This window comes from Aulonocara stuartgranti, assembly GCF_965226115.1.
Source record: "Aulonocara stuartgranti genome assembly, chromosome: 11".
Taxonomy (NCBI): Eukaryota; Metazoa; Chordata; class Actinopteri; order Cichliformes; family Cichlidae; genus Aulonocara; species Aulonocara stuartgranti.
Window position 1 is genome coordinate 28,482,177 of NC_138947.1, and position 15,798 is coordinate 28,497,974.

General features: G+C 39.7%; 1 long non-coding RNA gene across 1 annotated transcript in view; it reads right to left on the bottom strand.

Annotated features, from left to right (window-relative positions):
- The window catches only part of LOC309717509, a 112,921-nt gene that overhangs the window by 67,353 nt on the left and 29,770 nt on the right, over positions 1-15,798 (bottom strand). The gene's annotated exons all lie outside the window — the stretch shown is intronic.

Genomic DNA, 15,798 nt, shown 5'->3' on the forward strand with positions numbered 1-15,798 from the left:
GAAGCGTTTTCTTCAAAGAGGCTCTTCAAGAAAAAAATTCATTCATTAATATTTTGTTTATGTTTTTACTTAGCAATGAGCTTTTCAATTTACAAGAAAAAATATTACTGAATTGTCTGCATATTTTTACTTATTTTACTTATGTGTGTGTATGTGTGTGCTCTTCTGTCCACACACACGCATGCGGCTGCTGGAGATCCACTATTCTGCACGTGCAGAAAAAGGCACATTTATAATTATTTATAAATAAAAAAAGGAAAAAAGATGCAGCAATTTGTAATAATGCACACAATTTTAAAATGATCTCATTGTCTGTAATGCAAAGAGAAGGTTGTTAAAGCTGCAATCCTTGTTTTCCTTTGTCATTTGAAGGTAAACATGCACACGTACACACACACACACACACACACACGCACACACACACACACGCACACACACGCACACACAGTTAAGCAAATGTCCTTGTATTTGTATATTTTAGATCATCTCAGTTTGAATTGTTATATCAGAACACTACAAATAATTTGTGACTGCGGGTCAAGACTTTAGCTAAGCACATGCAAAACCCATGATGAACCATAACATAATAACATAACAGAAATAAACAAACCATAACTGTTGTGTAATTTAAATGAAAGAATCACGTGTTAATGTGTAAAACAATGTTCACTTTATACCTAAAAGCCTCTTCTCTTCCTGCTGCAGTCTGCCAGGAGACAGCGCTGCATCTGAGAGGGAATCAGCGAACTTATTATGTGTGTGTGTGCGTGCGTGTGTGTTTGTGTGAGAGCCGTAAAACGATGGCAGCCTTCTTGCTGCAGGACATTTGACACATGGTCCACATGTGTGCGAACACACACACACATACGCTTCACACAGCTTCACACAGCTTCACACTCCCACATAAAAACCTGTTCTCACTTTCTCCAACATAAAAAAGACAAGACTGAATTACACCAAATATTCTTAGCGATGGGGGAGAAAAGAAAATATTCCTGCTGTGAACAACATTAAGCCGCATCAGGTGCAAGATGAAAGTTAAGGCTAACTTTAATCACTTGGAACAAAAGACTTTTTTCTTAATGCTTATCTTTGGCAACTTGGCTGGCAGATGTGACTATAACCTTGATCTTGAATTCCTCCCTATATAAAGTAAGATAACCATAGCTTTAAAGGCACTCTCATATCGGTTTGGAGAGCTGGACAATAAATCATTCTCTAAGGGAAAAAAACAAAACAAAAAACAAATGAAGTCACTCAAAATCAGCAAATCTAAAGATGTAACTTTACAATTTGCTGTGTGGACACATTCATTTAGACTAAAAGGCTACATGAAAAGTTTCTACCAAATGAGCAGCAAATACATTTAAGTTACAACCATAGATCTCATAGATATAATTATTATGCCTGGAAACTCAAAACAGTTAATATTTAATAATAGATATGCGGAGAAATGTATTATTTTGGTTCTTTAGCGAAATCAGTAAGGGAGCCAACACGTTATCCAATGCATCTAAGTGACAACTCATCTGGTGAGCTTTCACCGCTGAGCCATAGATGTTTATTTTTCTGTTATTTTTTCCTCCTTGACTTTTACACGCATATTACTTTTCACGTTGACGGACGTGAGCCGAGGCTGACCTCGGGGGCTCTCTCTCTTCGTTTCAGTAATGCGTACTGCCGTTTGCGAGCCCATTGTTTGACATTTCACTGTCAGCTGATCGCACAGGCTTAGTCAGTGGAATTGTGGAGTAATGAAGAAATTTCATACTGACTGTTTCCCTCTGTGAACGCGCTCATTTCGCCCATATTTGAAGGAAAACGAATGACATTCCGCTCGTGCCTGCAATCATGCGCTCGCGTTTTGCAAAGAACCAGAATAGATGCATGTAAAGACGCTTGTTTCAGGCCCTGAACGGGGATTCTTCTTCTCAAGTGTATAGCTCAACAGGCTGCTGCTGCTCACAGTGATGCGCTGTAAAGGAGGGCAGTTAGAGGGTTATATGAGGTTATAAATTACCACACTGTAGGGTTGCTTTCCCACCCCCTCTGAGAATTAGATATTTTGTTGCAGTTCTGTCCTTTTTTTTTTCCATTAAGCAATACAATACAATGGAATGCTCAACATGTGAAGTGCAATTTTATTTTACTGTTAAAAAGAGAACATTTATGAGAAACCAGGGGAATGCAGACAAGGCATTATTTGAGGTGTGTCCATTTAAGAGATTTTTAACAAGTATAATTTTAGAGCGGGTTACAAGGCTAATTATCTAAGTAAACATGACTTGCCTTTCTGTTTCTTTAGTTTGTTTTCTTTTTGTGAAATGTGGCACTTTCCCCTCTTTGTTCAGCACACAGAGCAAATTGCCTGCCCCCTTTTGTTTCATCTACACTTGACTCATGTTTGTGTGCTACCTGTTTGAAGTGAAAATGTGTGACATTTGGGCATGGCACAGTGTGAACAGACAGGCCATCATTGGGACGGGGCTGTCGGCTGTTTGTTTAATGCCCTGCCTACTGTGAAAGTCTCCCTGAAACAGGCGCAGTAAATATCCCCATTGATCCAGAGGCAGGGGGCCCTACGATGATGTAGTGGCGAAGAGCCACAGGAGTAAATCTAGCCGACAGTAATCCAATCCCATTCTCAAGGCTCTGGGATCTGAGATAGGTGCTTTAAATCCAAAAGTGTGCCTTTTTGCACAATTTCTCTGCCTGTGTTGATGCTGTGTCTTTTGTGGGGTTTTTTTAAAACTTCCATATCTCAGCTCGAGAGTCGGTCGGTGGCCTGCTGAGGTGCTTCATCTCCTATCCTTTATATTTTCTTAAATTCCAAGTCCTATAATGATGCCACAAATTTAGCTTTGTGCTCATTTCAGTGTCAAATTCACGCCCACACTTCTCCTGTTTTTGCTCGTCTAAAGCATGTGCATCCACCTGAAGTAAAAACTCCAAAGTTAAGAGAGTGTGAAAGCTGTGTGTGTGTGTGTGTGCGCGCCTGTGTGAGTGTGTGTGTGTGTGATAGCACACCTCAGGTAATCAGTGTTTTCTGTGGATGGCAGAGGGACACACTGGAAACTCAGAAACCCCCATTAGGCTGGAATTTCCCTGTGATGGCCAAAAGCTGCCTACCTAGCGCTTGACTGGTTGCTTGGCTGCTCCAGCAAGTGTTAGTTTTCATGCAGGCTCTCAAGATGACAAAGTTACGCAGCCCAGATCCCCTGGAATAGGACTGTGTGGTTACCTCAAATTCTTTCGTGTATGGATTGTTAAGAGCTGATGAAGCATGGTGCACTTTAGCCTGGTGGGCATTAACAGTTTGCTGCAATGAAGAATTGGCTATTTCACCAACATAGATGCTTGTAGTCCTAAATTAACATCAGAATTATTTTTAATGCACTCTACTGACTGTAGTCAGTGGTTATTATACCCTCCATTTAGCACCACCTACCACAGAGTGCAACAGAAAGTTTCAGAAAAGTGAGAAACATCACAATTAATTTCAGTTTTAAAAAATGACTTTTAATGGGAATTATTGCACTAATAGGCTCGACATTCACGGTCAAGTGTGTTAACAAAAAAAACCAAACAAAAAAAACCAAACAAAAAAAAACGGTTTTGTGGATTTTTGTGTGGGTGTAATTTTGCAAAACGCCTCCAGAGTGGGCAAACTCGCCTTCACTTTTACATATCCATTTCTTAAAAACTACGTGAGCGGTGAAATGCAGGCTAAAGGATATCCCCCTTGTAATGCTACTGAGGGCTAGCCAAGGTGCGATTATAGTGTGCAGTAAGGTGCCTACAGAAAACAAGGAAAAGAAGTACGAGGAACGGTGGGGGTGTTTTTTGGAAAATCAATGAGTGCGTGGAACATAGTGGTGGTGCACCTGAAAGTGAACACATCATCAATTAAACAAACTTGGTGAACAGGGCCAATTCATCAGAGAGCGGTGTGGATCAGCTATTGGGTTCAGCTTCGACGTGACAAATGCCGGACCTCCTCTGTGTGCCCAAGGTTGCCGATCGATAGAGATCATCATCGTGATGTGGCCTTTTATCTCACAACCCGCTCCCTCAAGCCTTATATTATTCCCAACACAGAGATCTCAAAGGAGGAGGAGGGGTGAGAAGGGCACGGGCCTGATTGTATCTTTTATTCTCAGAACGCATAAGCATTATTTGTTCAAACGATTTTCATGGCTTTTGATGACCAGCTTTGTCCTCCAGCAGGAAAGTTTTGATGGTTTTTGTTTTTGTACCTGCTGCCGCAGTTTGCCTCATCTGGGGATTATTCCTTGGAAGATGAAGATCACTCTGGTTAACATGACACTGTTTGCTGAGCGATTGAATCCTCTCAATACAAGCCTGCGCCCCCTCAGCGGCACTTATTCAAATGTGTCAAATCCGGCTGAGGGGAAAGCCTCCAGGGTTCCTATTGATTTGTGCCATTATGGAATTCCATGCCAATAAACTGTCATGACTTACTGTAACAATCCAATGATTCGGCTCCATTTCAGTCACATGACAAAGAAGAGCTTCCTCATTATCAGAGGCCATTATGAGAAAATGGAGTTTTGCAATTGAGTTATGCAATGATAAATATTGACTTATTTCGGTTTTAATCGGCTGGTTTAACTGTGTTATTGGTGTATGGGGCCTGTAGAGTTGCCAGTAATTGTAGTTGTGGTATGAAGGACCCACAGCGCTGTAGGCATGTGGATGCTTCCATTTACAATATTTTCTTTTCTTGTGCAGCTTTCCAGTTGCCTTGTCCCCTTACAGAACACCGCTCTCCCGCTCATCCTGCTGAAACAGGGAAGGCATGACCAGGTGATGGAGAACAGCTGAGTGGGTCAGCCTCCCCTGACACCACATCCTGAACCCACTGCTTCTCACCTCCCCCGCAGCTGAGCCACAAGCCACACCCCGCCACAGTAGTGTTGTTAGTATGTGCATCGTGATCCACTCCTCCGACCTAATCTCTCATTCTTTTGTGAAGCCAAATGAGGCATACACATACTCTGATGTAATGTTTGGCTTATGAATTATTGCTTTTTAAGACAGAAAATGTTGGGTAAGATTTTGATGTAGTGTGTATATAGAGTTGACATCTTATGTTTATTGCCTGTTATGCAGTATATACACAGCTGACAATCCCACTTGCAAAAGTGTAGTACTGAGTGTTTCAGCGTTTTACCTGCAAAAAACCCACTAAAGATGTAAAAGGGAATCAAACAGAAAGTAAGAAAAAGTAAATTTGTGGAAATAAGGGCTTTTATAGGGCGACCTGTGATACCTGCAGGACATGTAGCATTAGGGTTATGAATGGTAAAAGTATGATCCATTGAAAGAATAACTAGCAAGTACAGTGTAATGCGATCATACTGTTTCCTTAAATGATGAAGCAAAAACAGTAGCAACAAGCTTGCATATACTGTCCATATATGTTTATTTTCTTATGGGTCTTGTAGTCTATATTTATCAAATCTGTTCAGTTCTTTGCAAGTGCTGAAACACTACACCTGAGCTGTAGTGTAAAATATGCATGCGGACACGATCAGTTACATGCTTCAAGCCTGCTCCAGCTGGGAGAAAAGTAGGATATTACAACTCACTCTGCGTTTCACCAGCCAGTCCCAGTTTCCCAACACTGATTTGAGCCAGTCTCTGCTATCTGCTGTTCATTAGATGGGATTTCAGCCCCCGTAGCAGCAGGAATGAATGAAGGAACTAGCTCCAGCAGTTGGACAAATATAGCAGAGAGGGCACTTGTTTGATTCCAACTGAAATCAAACAACCATCACATTCTAGCCCTTACAACTATCAGCGCTGGGTAAATCTCTGTTATAAATCTGATGTCTGTTCCAACATTTCCAGGCCGGCCCACCTGTAGTGATGTGTTCTAGGTCAACCAGGCTCAATTGGTTGGCTAGAGCTAAAGAGAGCAACCGAAAGCTAAATCTGCTCAGACTAAGGAAGCAACAGCAACAACAATGTAGCCAAAACATGTTTCTGGGACATATTGAGAATAGAGATAAAAATAAATAAATGATAGCACTTGTTTTCATTGCAAGGCTATACTAAGTACCAGTCAACATCCTTTGTGTAATTACTCTCACTACCAAAAGGGGGACATGCATGTTAGTTTAACAGCTCATGACACTGCTAACCCTTTAAGAATACAATAAACAAATTCTGACTTCACAGAATTACAGAACATTCTCTTTACAGGTTTCTCGACCATTTACATATGTGAAATTCCGGATAATTTTCAAACTTCTTCTGCTCACCTTCAAGGCCATTCATAACCTCGCTCCTTCTTACCTTTCTGACCTGTTAACCACCACTTGTTCTGCCCGTTCACTTCGTTCTTCTTCTTCTGTCCAGCTTACTGTACCTTCCTTCCGCCTCACCACCATGGGAAGCAGAGCTTTCAGCTGCTCTGCTCCCAGGCTGTGGAGCTCTCTGCCCCCTGAAATAAGAAATATTGGTTCTCTCCCCCAGTTTAAATCCCAACTCAAAACTCATCTGTTCAAATCTGCATATTCACTGTGAATCCACTGTTTGTTCATTTTATCTTGTGCTTTATTTTATTGTTCTTATTCTGCCATTGTTTTACTAAGTGTTTTATCCTATTGTAAAGTGTCCTTGGGTGACTTGAAAGGCGCTCATAAATAAAATTTATTATTATTATTATTATTACAATTTAACTGTATTTTCTCTTGGTAGTACATTGCTGCATAGTCTGTCTTTTCACACCGTTGCTGGAAATTGTCTCCTAAAAGAGTGATAGCGGATCTATACTGAAAACAAATAGATGCAGAGCATAGAAACTGCACAAGTCCCTAAAAAACCTTACAATATGGGTAATAAAAACCCCGGCCTCAGCAGATCCTTTAAAACTGTCATGACTCAGAATGTTTTTGATGTGTCCTGATCGTGAACAGTTCTTGCTGATGTTGTCTCTGTTGGTGATTGACATGATGAGAGGATCAATGTTAAAGCCTTCCTGCCAAGCAATAATCCATCCAAACTGATCACGCTTAAAATTGCCTAGTGGTATTGATTATATGTGCAGGCACAGAAAACACTGTAAGCACTGCAATAATAATCAAGTTAGCTGAGGGGTCAGATTTCTTCCCCTTGTTTTTGTCTTTGGTATTTGTTTTAAATTTCCATTGCATTTACACTCCATAGTTAGTTAGTCACTTGACCAAATTGGTACCACTTTAGAATCCAGAATGCTTTTAAATTTGAAGAACTTTCCAACCTTATGAAACCATAGCAGTAAGTTGTAGTGGAATTTGAAAAAAATGTAATCTAGCGTTATTGTAAGGACAGTTGCAAAAGAAATCGATGGTGCACTAAGAAGTATAAGAAAAACCTAAGCTCTGCTCAAAAACATAGTTCATTTTCTATTTTTATAGCAATCCGTCCATCTATTTTCTCACACTTTTCTCACACTTATCCATTTCAAGGTCAATGGGAGGTTGAACACAGTCTCAGCTCTCACAGGTTGTAGGTCTATCAAAGGGCTAAAGAATAGAAACAGATACCTATTCACCCTCACATTCACACTATTTTAGTTCTCCGTCACACAGCCACAGGTGTTGAAGGAAAAAATGTGTGCGGCAACCAGTTGGTATTATTATTGGTAGTATTCCAGGAGATTGCTGACAGTGGCTCGGTAACATTGGTGAGATTATTTTGGTTGCTAGCAGGTTGTACTCTTTAATGGAAGATGCAAAACTTGTAAGTGAAAAACCAGAGTAGTTGGAGGGTGTTTGCAGGCAAGTCAGTGTTTACTATGCAAACTGTAGCAATCTGCAAGTGGCCAGCATACCTGTCTTTGGATTGTGGGAGGAAGCCGAAACACTTGGTGAAAGCCCTTGCATGCATAAGTTGCATGTTTTTCCATGCATGCATGGGAAAACTTGCAAACACCACACAGAAAGACCCCAGGTGGCCAGTGGATACGAACTCAGGACATACTTGGTGTGAGGTGACAGTGCTAACCATGTGTTATCATTAAAAAAAATCTGTGTTACATAGATGCCCTTCATGTTTTCAATAAATCAGGTTCAGGCTATAATATTTTCATAGCTTTTTGCTTGCATCCAAGATTATTTTAAATAAGTACTTATGTGTTACCGTGTTTACAGATGGTGTTCAATGCAATGTTAAATTAGTTGACCAATAATTTTTTTATCATAGTTTTTGTCAACAACATTTTTTTCTGACAAAAACATGACAATAACTAAATAAAAACTAACACCCACGGACAAAAAGTATGATGAAACTTGATTTTCCAACAGATTATCCAATTAGAAGTAATCTCCTTGTGCTGTAACATTAGACACACACTTTTGATCTGCACCAGGAAACGGTACAACTAGCTCCGTGTTACTCATGAAAACACAACAAAATGTCAACGCTTGGGAGGAAGAGTGGAGCAGACATATGGACACATTTCACATTTGATGTCAACAAAAATAAGACTCTTAGTAAACCATGTGGAGCAACTCTCATCAATAAAATCACATCAAACTTATACACTTTATATTTTAGTCAACCTATAGATTTAGTCTAGTAAAACCTTTTGATAGTTAGTCAACTTAAAATAAAAGAATTTAGATGCCTAAATGATAACTAAATGACTTTTTAGTCAAAAGACTGTGACTAAAACTAAATGAAAATTTGATGTCAAATTAACATGAGTTCATTGTCTCCAAAAATCATGTAGTTCTGACAATTTAATTCTAAAAGTTAGCCTATGTGTTGAATGTAAACCATTGACCAGAGTTATTTAGAAACTTTTAACTCCTGGAGAAGAGGATTAGTAGACTAAATAGCAATTTTAATCCTTTACGTTCCCCTTTAGTTTACTGTATCTCAAATTAAGTGAAGAGACAACTCTTCTCTTTTTGTGAAAGATCCACACAGCCGAGACCCAGGTAGTAAAAGATATAGCGGCCTAAGCAAGTACTTTAAAAGTAATTTAAAAGAGGTATGTTTTGCAAAATTACATGCATGAATATCTTCTTTTTTTCCCCCGTGGAGCACTTTGAGCAGCGCATGTGCATGATAAAAGCTATATAAATAAAGCTAGGCTGTGTTGAGTAAAACGAGATATGCTTTGGCAGCAGGTTGGAAACTTAGCAGCCTGCAATGGAGTCTGCAGGACAATGGCGTCCATGATCACAGTAGACCATTGCATTACATCTTATCATTTCCTCTGGAGCTGAAACTCAAACTGAGACTCATCAATAATGCACCTATGATCTCCCATTCAGAAGATCTCAATGGCAGATCAAGCTACTCTTGTATCTCCTCCTCCTCACTCTCCACTTCTAGCACATACTTTCTTTAATGCCCATACATGTAAATTCATGCCGCTGACCACAATCTCCACACTAATGGCTTCAAATGTCATAGACTCTCATTTGGGGGTTTAGTTTTTAGCATAGATTATCCCATTAGTCCATTCATTCTGCCTTTTTATTAAAACCACCACAAATGTCTCCATAATGATTTTTTTTTCTTTTTGTTCTCTTGGTCAGAGCAATAAAACGTCAAGCTTTGTCTCAGGACAAAGTGATATTCTTGACTATATGGGGTGAGAGATGCTCCTCTGTTTGGCTCTCTTACTCTCTAACTGAATTATTAAATACTCAGAATCTGGTTGAGCAGTGTACATTTTCCTAAAGGTCACAAAGTTCATTAACTATGGACTGCCATTGATTGTATCATTGTGTGTTTCTCTTCTTGGTTTTCTATCCCCTTCATTGAGTAGGCACAACTTAAGGACAGACTTCCACTCTCCTCATCTATAGCCTGTTCCCATATGGAAAAGATAAATATAAATCTTATAAAGTTTGTATCTGTCTTGTGTGAAACTTGTATGAAAAGCATATAAGAGTGAAAACAGATATAAGATCCCTTGAAAAATTATATAATGAAACTTGTATGTTTTGGATACTTACTAAAACAATGTATGAAAGTAATGAGAAAGTGGCCACTTTCATGAGTAATCACATATAAGTTTTTACTATTTCTTTTCCATATGGGTTACTTCTAACACACACACACACACACACACACACACACACACACACACACACACACACACACACACACATATATATATATATATATAATGTCAAATTTTAACTTTACTATAACATGTAAATTTAAAATACCTTCTTGAAATTAAACTGCAGCAGTTAGACCTTGATCTAGGATACGACTTCACAAAAGTTTGAGGTTTCTGAGTCCAGCGCATGTTGGCTGGCTGACGAGCGTTTTAGTTTGGAGGCCGCATGCTTTTTTTCCCCACTAACTGTATCTTTAGACAGAAAAATCCATAATGACTATGACAGCCGCGGTATCTGTTTCACAACAGTCCGCTCGTGTCAATCAGCGTGATGCCGATAAAGATCTGTATTTTGATTGAACGTGTGCAAAACTACTCATACTTTACACAAGCCACTTTGATGTTAAACCATTTGAAATCATATCAGATGCTGCCCTCCGACAGAGCAGCCCAATCAACGGAGATGATTTCATAAAGAGGGCTCTTGGGTTTCAGCATCATAAATAACTCATGGTAATCCCATATTTCTCTGACTTCTCTCATTTGAGGTTGAGCTGGAAAGAGGGCAGTTGTGACAAACATTGTTAGCACGACTGCCAAACCATCCAGACCTGGCTATATATGTCTTGGCTCCTCTGGACCTATGAGGTGATGTCCTGAGCTGCTCACATCCTTACACTCTTTAACCCGCAATAGTTACAGTTTTAAGGACCATTTAAATATAATTGTGAGAATTTGCTTTGTCTTTTTAAGGAAGTAAGGTGCAACTAACATATTATAAAGAACAGAAAGCATGAATGTTTGTATAGTCTCTTTCTTTCTTGTACTCTGTAAGTAACGTTGCTGTTTTTGGCTGCAATTTTTACAGTTATAATAATGATAATAAAGTGTGAGGCTGTGTGCATGCGAGTGTGCATGTGGCCCTCTGTAAGGATTTTTGAAATGGCTTGATTCATAAGTACCCCTGCTGAGACCTCTTCCTACACGTGCAATTTTCCGAAGCCAGCCACTTGCCAAGCAATAATTATGCTGAAGTTTTCAATTACACTCCTTCCATTTCATTAACAAAAAATGTTTGGCTATTGTATAATTAGATATATGAGCTTACCACCTACATTTAACATAACCACTACACAGTAACTTGATGGAAAACAGAGAAGGGTTTTAGCATGTGTGCGTTTACGGTGGTTCGGTAGTCGGCTATAAAGAAAATTCAGCTAGACATTATACAGCTGTCTTCCTCCTGCTTTTACCATTGTTTGAAGAGGTCCTCTAATCCAGAAAGAAATATACAGACCTATAATTGAGCATCATGAAATGTTTGATGAAGTATGGGAGGTTTTGTTAACATACAAAGCACACGTGTGCATGGCATTTACACATGTTATCGGTTGTTAATGCCTATAATTAACATTTTACAGTGTGTTACTACATCATTTATACCCGGCGTGCTGGAGAGATCGTTAGTTACCTAGCGACTGACATTAAATTCAACTAGAAAAAGAAAATACATCGTTCCGCGAGTATATTTATTTTCCATTTTATAGACTGTTTGACACATAAGAGCGCAAACTCTGTCTCTCCTCTCGCTCCCCTCTCTGCCTCTGAGAAGTATGACCCGTTGATGATATTATATAAAAAATTAAACTGTCCATCATCATGGTTATCTTGCCATCTTAAGTGGCTGACCCTGTTACCACACAGGCTTGAGTTTCAGGGCAATGCAATCCTATACATGCCACGGTAACTCTCCTCAGTGCTGTCATTTTGTCTGTTCCCTTTCACATCCCTTGCAACAGGTTTCCACCGAAGGCCAAGATTGCTCTCAGTAAAGAGGTATGTGTTGCTGCTTTACCTACATTAGCAGAAAGCTGCAGCCATTATTGTTACTGAAAGGAACTCAAATAGTAAACTTGACATGTATTTTAAAGGGAAACCCGTGTATTGCAGTTAATTCAAAAACAGAATAAGGATGTTTTATAAATGACATGGTACCAATAAGTGATGGTTTGTTTGCAGCTGACCTAGTTGCTTGACACCAGTGCATTACCGATGGACAGCAACACCTCTAGGTGTGTCTGTGATGTCAAAAAGCTGACTGAGATCGTGCTGGAGCCAAAAAAAAAGAAAGAAAAAAAGAAAAGGAGTGGAGAGTGATCTGATGTGCAGAGATAAAGTCAGCAGGGCACAGAGTTTTAATGAAGCCTGCCTCTCAATGGAGAAAAGGCTACATGTTCTCTTCAGCAGGGCTGTAAAGTGATCCAGGTCTGATATTTCCCGGCCCTGTGACAGAATTATTAAAAGCTCATCCTCTTAATGCAGCATCCACAGTGTCACCTTTCACAGGTCTGAGACACTTGCACAACAGGACTGCCCTTTTTTTCCCCACATGTAAAATGGCACTGAATAAACAAGCACCCAATTCAGCATTACCGGCAGAGACTAGTGATTGTAAACTGAAGCCTCTCACTGCAACTAGGAACACGACTTGCGCCCAGCCACTCTTAATACTCTTTTCTATCTGTCAAAGTTAGATTTCAGTATTATGTATATGAGCCCTAATTCCCTGTCATTAGTGATACTAATTGCATCATAGTGGTCATCAGTTGCAAAAATGATCTCAGAGTGGTGTCCATTTTTAAGGCAATTTTGATACTAAATGGATTTTGCCTCTTTGTGCATGGGAGCAAGCCCCCTCAAGCCTGTACTAATTACATCCATAATCAAATGCGTGCTGTGGCTCCTTGTTAATGACATTGATCTTTTGGAATATCCAAGCCTATATTCTGTGAGATTATTGGATAAAGTGCAGGGTGAAGTCTGCATGACCTCGGGAAGAAGACGTCGTTGGAGACATAAGTGGGTATTAAATGGATATAATTGACAGTGACCCTTCCTGGCACTCTGCACTGCTGAGGCCCCTGGTCTATGGATCATACAGCAGAGGGGGTGAATTAGCATTGGTTAGAAATGGGAAAATTAAAATTAAGAAAAGGGAGACGCTCCGAGAGATGGATCACTGTTGAGCCACTGGGCTTATCAGCTGATGTCGGCCACAGAGGTAATGGTCAGGCTTCACCGATGAGGCAAAATCCATCGTTTAGAAACTTCTGCTCTCAATTTCGCACTAAAAGCTTCCTCAGCTTCTTATGCTTGGATGCATGAATGAGCTTTCTCTTCATTTATGTTTGCATCAGCAACCACATATGCATCATGGGTGGGCACAGGCTATGTTTTGCTATTGATCGCTCAAAGGTCATGACCTTACAGCCCTAATTCATTGTGATGATACAGACAAATGATTTAAAGCAAGGTGAATCCATCTTTAAGACATACAGTATAATTTGAGTTTTCAGTTTCACAATACAAATGCTAATTGCGCCATGTACCATATAATATATTACACTATATAATTGTAGAGTTTAGCGTTTCGATTTCTCTGACACTGACCTTCCTTTACAAGTCTATCTGGCAACCGCTCCACCCCTGCACAGGTGGGTCCCATTGTGGCATGTGTGTGCTGTTTGGTTTTCTGCTGTACTGTTGGCATGATGAGGGTAATTGGAGTGTTGGTCTGGTGAATCAGTGCCAGCCTGGGTGGGCAGATTGCATATGATGATCATGTTCTGACCAGATGGCTAGCTGGCACAAGGGCTTAGACTGGAAGGATGTGTATATGTACGTTCATTTGTGTGTGTGTGCCAGGGAAGGTTTAGTGGGTGAAAACAGCAAATCATTGCATTTGCTCATTTTGATACATATCTTTAAATTTTACTTATATAAAGCCACACACACAAGGCCTCACAAGAGTAGGTCGGATGAAGATTTTTTTTTTTTTTTTAAGCAACACCTACAAACAGATTCTTAGTTTCTGGCGACTACATCAGTTTTTCTGAGCTAGAATTTAGTTTTCAGTCTGAACCGGCCTGTTTTTGCGTCAAAAGCTGCCACGCTGTCAGTATTTGACGCAAGAAATCTGACAGACTGTCCTTTGGCATTAATGCTGTAGAGTACCAGTTTATGAAATTAGTAAAACCTCCAACTCAACACATATGGGCACTTCTTAAGGACCTCTTGGTGTATAAGTAAACACAGTAGGGTGCTGTAGGCATCATTTTTTAACATGCGGGTTTAATGTTTGCAGCAGTACATTTTATCCCAAGCCACAATTTTTCTTTCTCTTAACCAAGTAGTTTTTGGTGCCCAAGCCCATCTGGCAAGTAAAAATAAAAAGGGAGCGAAAAAGGAAAATAATTGAAATGAAAAAAAGAATCAAGTGAATATACAAACACAAAGCTTCTAAAGAGGACACTGTCACGATGTCCTGGCTGAAAACTTGTGAGTGATGCTAGTGTCACCCATCCAGCCTCTAATGTAGGCACTGCCACTCTTTTAAAACTGGACAGATTTCCACAGCTGGTGGATCAACAAGGCTTATTTCTCTGCTAATGCAGATTTACTGGAACCAAAATCAGGACCAGCATCTGTCATTCGTGTACAGAAAATACTTGAAAATAAAACTTTATTATAGTTCAATAAAATAAGCTATTTCTTTTGCAAACTTCAAACTGTAAGTCTGCATTTCATTAGTGAATTAGTGAACTTTTGTGAGTTTTTTATTTCTCTGTCTCCTAAGCATTTTCAGATGGCAGTTGTCATTTCGGAGAACAACCATAGATCTCTGCTATGCAGTGGTACAACAGGCCCAATTTATGTTCTCAAATCAAGCTATCAGTTCTAGATAGGTTGTTATGTAAAGTTTACTTTTTATTTACTTAAAAAAATTAAAAAATTGTCATCAGTATATTTTTTTTACATTTTCATTAAAGTTGTTATGGACATGCTGAATACTGATGCTCTCTTACAGTCATTATTTTCATTGCCTTAATATTTATTAAGGCAGTTATTTCAGCTTCACTAATACAACTACATACACTGACCAAAATGGCAGTTAAAGTCTTTTTACTCTTTTTTTTTTTTACATTGAGAAACATTAAATAGCTACTTGCTATAACACACACCAACTTATGTGCCTGTGGTGTTTACTGAGTGAAAACGTGTTTCATAAATCCATCGTGGAGCACTCTTATTGACAAGATTCTTATTAAAAGACGTGTTTACGATTTAAAAATGAAATGATGGGATAGAAAGCTTAAAAATCAGAAAAGCATAACAAGGTGCACGAGGGCAATTTCATTTCTTGAAAACATGTGGTAGAATTTAGATTTCTCCCCTCCGCATCAAAACAGTGGACCACTAGCAGACCACTTTGCGGTGGCCAGTCTCATGTTCTTGTCTAAAATCCAAGCCACTTGGAAATGTATTACTTTGGAAGATGACAAATGGCTCCGGCAAAGTTTTGCACATGTGGTCGGATAAAGTTTATCTTTAGGGCATGTGCAGCTGCCAGCAGTGCTTCCAGAAAACTTTAATCTCTCCTTTCAGAAGCTCACTTCCTATTTCTGCGCAGGGGACTTGACGGGAGGCAGACTGGGGGTGTTTTGACACCCGTCTGAGGAAACGATTGCAGTGAGTGGGCCTGCTGCTGCCGCTGCTGTAGCAGTGCAGTCTGTCTACTGTGGTTCCCGCTGGCTGTTTCCCTGTAACTTAGCACCCTGGCTACTTAATTAGCGCTTTAGGTTAGGGGGAGAAAAAAAAAAGAGTATCCAGTCAGAGAAGAGTGTTTCAGCTAGTCAGTCAGCCATGTG